The sequence below is a fragment of the Lactuca virosa genome, chromosome 4 (genome assembly GCF_052849685.1).
Source record: "Lactuca virosa cultivar CGN04683 chromosome 4, Lactuca_virosa_CGN04683_v6, whole genome shotgun sequence".
In the NCBI taxonomy this organism is placed as follows: domain Eukaryota; kingdom Viridiplantae; phylum Streptophyta; class Magnoliopsida; order Asterales; family Asteraceae; genus Lactuca; species Lactuca virosa.
The window spans coordinates 269,207,116-269,213,897 of NC_136429.1; the positions used below are offsets into that span (position 1 = coordinate 269,207,116).

Genomic DNA, 6,782 nt, shown 5'->3' on the forward strand with positions numbered 1-6,782 from the left:
CAATCCTCAAAGACAAATCAACAAGAAAACAAATGGATTCAATAAAGATATACCAAACAAAACAAAAAAAATATTCTATATTTGGTATTTTCAAACAAACTTTCAACCAAATGGTTATTTCAAAACAAAAATCATAAAATCTCGCGATTTGCTTTAACCATTTTTCACAAAAGAAGATATCTCAATCACTCAAGTCAAATACTCTTAAAAAGGTCTCAAATGTAGCAAATTCTCAATGCTAAAACAAAATATCTTTTTACAATAAATCAATATTGATCAACAAACAGGATACTATCAAAGAAGAAGCTGCAACAACAATGGATTTCCCGGGATACTGTAGCCTTCATCACTGAAGAATCTTAGTTGCAAACTGCACTATGAAAATTGCTAAACCCCTCTACATGTATTTCCCGACGGAGAGAGAGTGAACTTTAATGGCATGAATGAAGAAACCCGCTGACTAATGCCGAAACCAGTCTTATGTGATTGATTATCTAATAATGAGACTAAGTGACTTTACAGGAAAAGCATAGATGAACACCTCCAATATGAGTGTGAGTCGTCAGAGAGAGATATCACTCATTTTTAGTAATCATTAACTTGTTCTGCTGCCAGAACAACCAAACACCCAAGTGAAGTGTGAGCTATACCTATGAGCGTTCATCTGAATCGACCTGTTAGACCACTTGTCGTCATTAATAATGCTATAAAATCTAAGGAAATTTCTTTAGATACATATATGGCTACCCTTTGATAACCGAACCCGAGACTTTGATTCGGAAACAAACATTCTTCAAAATCTTTTTCAAAACATAAGATATGTAAAACCAAGTCACAAACTTTCAAAACGATTACAATGGTTTTATATATATCTTCTCATTGACAAAACTTTTATCCCAAATCTTCAAGATTAAAACTGTTAATGTGATTATATCTGTCCTTATTTCATCAATGATCACATAGGGGGAAATTGTTGAAAAATGTTTTTGTATGTGACCATCACTGAAATAAGACGAACAGTTTTTATATTATCTAACAAATATTATCAGTTATTTCAGGTTGCGTGGATTCGTGCTTAATTATGAAATATAAAAATATGCAAAAGACGAAATACGCAAAGACGGAAAAATAGACGCAATATTTGGTCGTTTGAAGACAAAACAAATCAAGGCTAAAATTGTCAAAAATTTAAAACCTCAAGGGTCAAAAATGAAAATTCAATTCACAATTGGATATATATATATATATATATATATATATATATATATATATATATATATATATGTATATATATATAATCGTGTATATATATATATGGAAAGGAATGTGAAGAAAGCTTAAAGAAGAAAAAGAAATCAATCCTCCAGCAAGACAACCCACATGTGTTTTTCCAACTTTCTAAACCCACTAGCTACTCATCATTCTCCAGCCATCATCCTCCAGCTAATTGCCCCACCACTTATTACTTTTACTTAAACAAACACAAGTTGATGAGTTTGTTAAGTTTCATTTCTGCATATATATATATATATATATATATATATATATATATATATATATATATATATATATATATATATATATATGCATGTACGTGAGTTAAAAAAAAGAAGAGTGCATGTGGGTGTAAGTGTGTATTATGAGAGTGTTTGAGTGTTTAATTGCTTTCATTGTAAAAACTCCTGCATTCTCTCATCTCCAGAAGAAGAAACCCAAAGCCAACTTCAAGAACATCATCTTCTTCAAGAACAACTCAAGAACACAACACTACTCATCATCTGATTCATCTTCAACCCAACAAAACATCATCTTCATATACACTCACCATCTTATATCAACCTCCAAATAACCTCAAAATACCCTCCAAACACCCTCCAAATACCCTCCTTAAATCTCCTCCAAAACCATTTCAAATCACCACAACCATCATCACCTTGCTGTTTTTCGACATCATAATTTGCAAGTTAAAAAAAATCACCGAGCACAACTCAACAAGATAATACGGGAGAGATTTTCACCGCAAATTATTCAGGACCTTACCTACATCCAGGAATTTTCCTCGATTTTTTTGACCACTGGAAACCCCAGAGAGACGCGAGAGAGAATTGGCTATCCAGAGAGATTTACTACGAAAATCTATATTCGTAACCACCCAAAGCTCTTTCAACATCACCCTCTTTGTTACCTTATACCACCAAAACTACAACCTTATTACACCTTCTACCACCCTCCAAATACCCACTTCAACCTCATCAAATCACCTTAAAAAAACCCATACCCACATACAAAAAACATTACCCGTGTATTTTGTATCGTTTTGTAAACAATTCATTGTTACATAAAAAGAACTTATTGTTACTTACCGGATTGAACTTTGAACAAATAGAGACACAGTCTATTAAGATCCAGTCCAATTCTAAACCAGTTCAGTCAATTTATTGACGAACCGAATTTATATATATTTATATATTTATATATTTTATTACAGCTTTACGTCATTTAAATACTGTCATTTATTTCATTTATAGCTTTCAGTCATTTATAGCTTTCCAGTTTATATTTATTCCGCACTTCTTATTTTTTTTCATCTTATCTCCTTAAATATATATATCTGTCACCCAGTAACTGGTATCCGAGCCTTTATTCGTGGTAATCAGATCGAATATTTTCAACAGCAACCAAAGCCAATGAACCAAGACTAGAGACAAGCTTCACATCCTTTGTAACTTCATCTTCATGGGATCTCAGAATTCCCACAAGCTTGGCCAATGAGTAGCTCTTGAACTGTTCGTGTGCCTTCACAGTAGACACGACCATTTTCCATTCCGACCTCAGTCCATTCATGAACATGACTTTTTGCTTTATAACTTCACGCATGAGATTGTGTTTCGGCATCCTTCTTAACAAATGATTAAAACAATTGAACGTCTAATCTAGTTTTTCATCAGACTTTTGTACAAATGCTCCAAACTCAGACAAGAGCAACGTTAGCACAGAGTGTTCCAAATCGGCGTCACTTGAATAAAGATCCTTTAACCTATCCCATATCTCCTTTGTCATCTCACATGCACTTACCAGATGAAAAGTGTCTGGAGGAAGATAAAACCTTATTATTCTCATCGCCTTGATGTTACTCAACAGCTTATCTTTTTCATCTTGAGGAATTGCAGTATTTTCAACAAGAAGTGTATTGTATTCGGCTTGAGTCTTGATAACCTTCCTGGTAGCCGTGTGAGCGAAAGTATCCTGCATCATGGCTTGCCATATGGTGGTGCTATGTTCTTCTATGCCAAGAACATAGTCTTCGAAGTGCAGTGCCTAGACTTCATAATCCTATGGGAAGAGGATTTGGATCCTAGTAGTAGATTTGATACTACTGGAGAGATTGAAAGAAAGAGTATGAGGATCTTCGTGCTGCATGATGTCGAGATTCACAAAAACTTGTATAGAATCAGATGTGTAAATCAATAATCGAGTTTAGGGTAAAAACTAGGATTCAAATCTGACGTCTACAATCGATAGAAACAACCAAGACGACAAGAACAGATCCAAGAAAAACACAAAACCCTAACAGAACTCGACAGTTTAGTAGCGTATGAGTTACACTATCTCCTGCTTTGATACCAATTGTAGAAACAATAAACAACATCGTTTGATTCTATAAACAATAACGTGAAATTAATGACAAGAACAAAGATTAAAATAGTGTCGAATGCTTAGATTATCAAAGCTCTAGAAGAGTTCAACGAGAACTTCTCTGTGAGAGCTAGGTAGGGCGATACAATCGTTAACCCTAATTGTTATATGCATGCAATATATAGGCTAGACGGATAAGCACAAAACACGAGAATGGACATGCCTATCTTGGTAAAATAAACCTATAAAACACATATTTGACACAACACAATAAGCCTAACATCGTGCCTCTAGTAGATCACACACAACACTAGCAAGAGGATGAGAGAGGAGAGAGGAGAGGGGAGGTCAAAATTTCGGTTTCTCTTCTTATGATGATGATGATCGAAAATTCAAGGGTAAGGAGCCCTTTATATAGTGCAACAAGGATGCCTTGGATAAGCCTTATATGAATATAATATTAATATTTCAGACTTGGTAATTATCCATCTCCTTAATTATCCATATGAGATATTCTAGAAACTCTAGAATTATCTCATAAAAACCGTCCACCTCCTTCCCTAGGAAGGTTCTACAACCTTTTGCTCAACTATTGAACAATTGCACTTTAGCCCTGCACTTTTAATTAATTCTTTTAATCCCAAAATTAATTCAAATTAATTTCTGATTAAATATTAATTAAATATTACTATTTCTAATTAATATATTATTTCCATAATATATTAACAAATCATTTATTTCAATTTATTAATCAAATAATAAATTCAACCTCTCTCTCCAAAAGTCATCATGTAGTTACGAGGGCAACCCACTTGGATAAATTTAATCCAACAGTCTCCCACTTGGATAAGTCTAATAATTATAGTTGTCGGTATAACTTCCAAACTGATTAGCAAATTGTAGCTCTCAAAGCCTCTATCGAACTCTGACGTAGTCGGTAACGTGTCCTAAGATAAGTGACCATATAATCCTCCATTCTGCAAGATATCATGTGGACAATTGACATGGAACATAATCAATCTCATTGTCCAATTCAAGACCATATCGGTTGCCTCTAGTTCCTTCACCGGAATCAATGGGTTAATGTTCTGTTTGTTCCCAGAATGGTCTTGTTGGAGTACAGTTAGGAAGTCATTGTCGACATGCTTTTGAGCCTCAAATGTTAGTTCTGGTTGTGGAGACGGCATATAGTAATGAAAGATGGAGACGAGTCCATTTGTACAACCAATGAAAGAATGTCTTTCAGGTATCCTAAATCAAGCCCTAGAGCTTTAGAAATCAACTCGAATAATGAACACCCTAATTTGGTCACTTTTTTTTAGTACTCGATCAATATATCTCTGCAAAAAACCCCATAAACATGTCCTAGTTGACTTTAAAAGTTGCGTCTTGTAGTCTTCATTGACAACTATGATTTAAATTGACGAAGTAAGTAAAACCCAAAGCAGTAAAAGGATTCTAAAGTAACGAAAAATCAAAATTTGAGGCATCTTCTACAATCAGGTCTTCAGATACTATCTCAATCGGGGCATGTATCATTCGATCTAAAAGGGAAACTGATACTAACCCTTCCTTTACTCGGTGTTTGAGATCAAAATTTTTCTTCTTCCATATATTTTTAATTCCTAAATCGGATTGAGAGAGAAAAGGAGGAGGATGAATTTTTTGACTTTTTTAAGTCAATGGTAAGGGAAAATGGGTCAATGTATATGTGGCAAAGGGGTAACCCGGTTACCCCTTCATTTTGTCTGAAGTGACTAAGTCGACCCGACAAAAAACAATTTGTTCCCTTAAAACGTACTAAAAAAACTTTAAGGACTGAAAGAGTAAAGTCGAAATATATAGTAGGGCCGTTGCGTCATTTTCCTTGAAAAAATCAAGATGACAAATCTAAGCAAAACCAACTCTTTATAGCCCCAAAACAAACTTCTGTTTAGCCCATGAAACAACATTTTCAACGCCCAAAAAATATTTCCATTTTAGCCCAAAAAACCATTATTAAAAGTTTAAAACACATAAAATAGAGGGCGAAAACGAGGCGGGATATCAAATTTTGGACTTCTATACATTATAATTTTTAGATGAATTTAATTTAAAAGATATAATTTCAGTTTTTACCTTATAATTGAGAAAAGAAAAACTTGTGATATTTCAGAAAAGTTAAAAAGAAATACATTAGGCGATATAGTGAATGAAATTTTGGACTTCTGTACATTATAATTTTTAGATAAATTTAATTTAAAAGTTATAATTTTACCTTATAATTGAGAAAAGAAAAACTTCTGATATTTCAAAAAAGTTATAAAGAAATCCATATAATATAAAATGAAAAATCAAACATATATAGGGTTGTAAACGAACCGGACGAACACGAACGAGGGTTTGTTCATGTTCGGTTTAAGTTAGCTAAACAAATGAACGAACACGAACGGATAAACGAACGAGTTTTCTTGTTCATGTTTGTTTGTGTATGTTCGTGAACAAGTTAAGCGAACATAAACGAATGAACACAAACGAACAAAGATAAAAAAAAAACATAATTGAACATATAATATAGTAATGTAATCAAACACGATTAAACATATATGAACATAAAATGAACTTATATGAACGAACATAAACGAACGTTCATGAACAACAAACAAGATCATTGTTCATGTTCGTTCGTTTAACTAAACGAATAGGAATTTATATCGCCATCCATGGGACTCGAACCCACAACCACGTGGTTAAAAGCCACGCACTCTACCAACTGAGCTAGAACGGCAATTGTTCCTTAGGCAAATTATTATTAATATATACGATCATCTTCCGATCGTTAATGTTCATATATAGGTTTTACTATGTTGCGCCTCTATCTTGCGCCTCCATCCATTTGTTAACAGTTTTTTTTGCTTCCCTTTCTTTCTCAGTAGAAACAGAAGCTGCTCCACCATCATCACCTTATACATCGCCGATCGCCACCACCATCACATTCTTCGCCGCAGCATACCTGATCCGCCTTTACTGTCACCCACTAAGGCGCAACTCGCCATCATTACACCCTTGTTCCATCTTCTCCATTCAACACTATTGAATCCTGCTCTATCCAAAATCACCGAAAACCTTTTCCATTACTTTTTCTGTTGTGAGCTGCTTCGTACTTG

At 34.1% G+C, this 6,782-nt stretch overlaps 1 non-coding gene across 1 annotated transcript; it reads right to left on the reverse strand.

Moving 5' to 3' along the window:
• Positions 1 to 6,330: 6,330 nt before the first annotated feature.
• Positions 6,331 to 6,403, reverse strand: TRNAK-UUU (transfer RNA lysine (anticodon UUU)). The gene has a single exon. It is a non-coding gene; the product is annotated as a tRNA-Lys (tRNA).
• Positions 6,404 to 6,782: the final 379 nt, after the last annotated feature.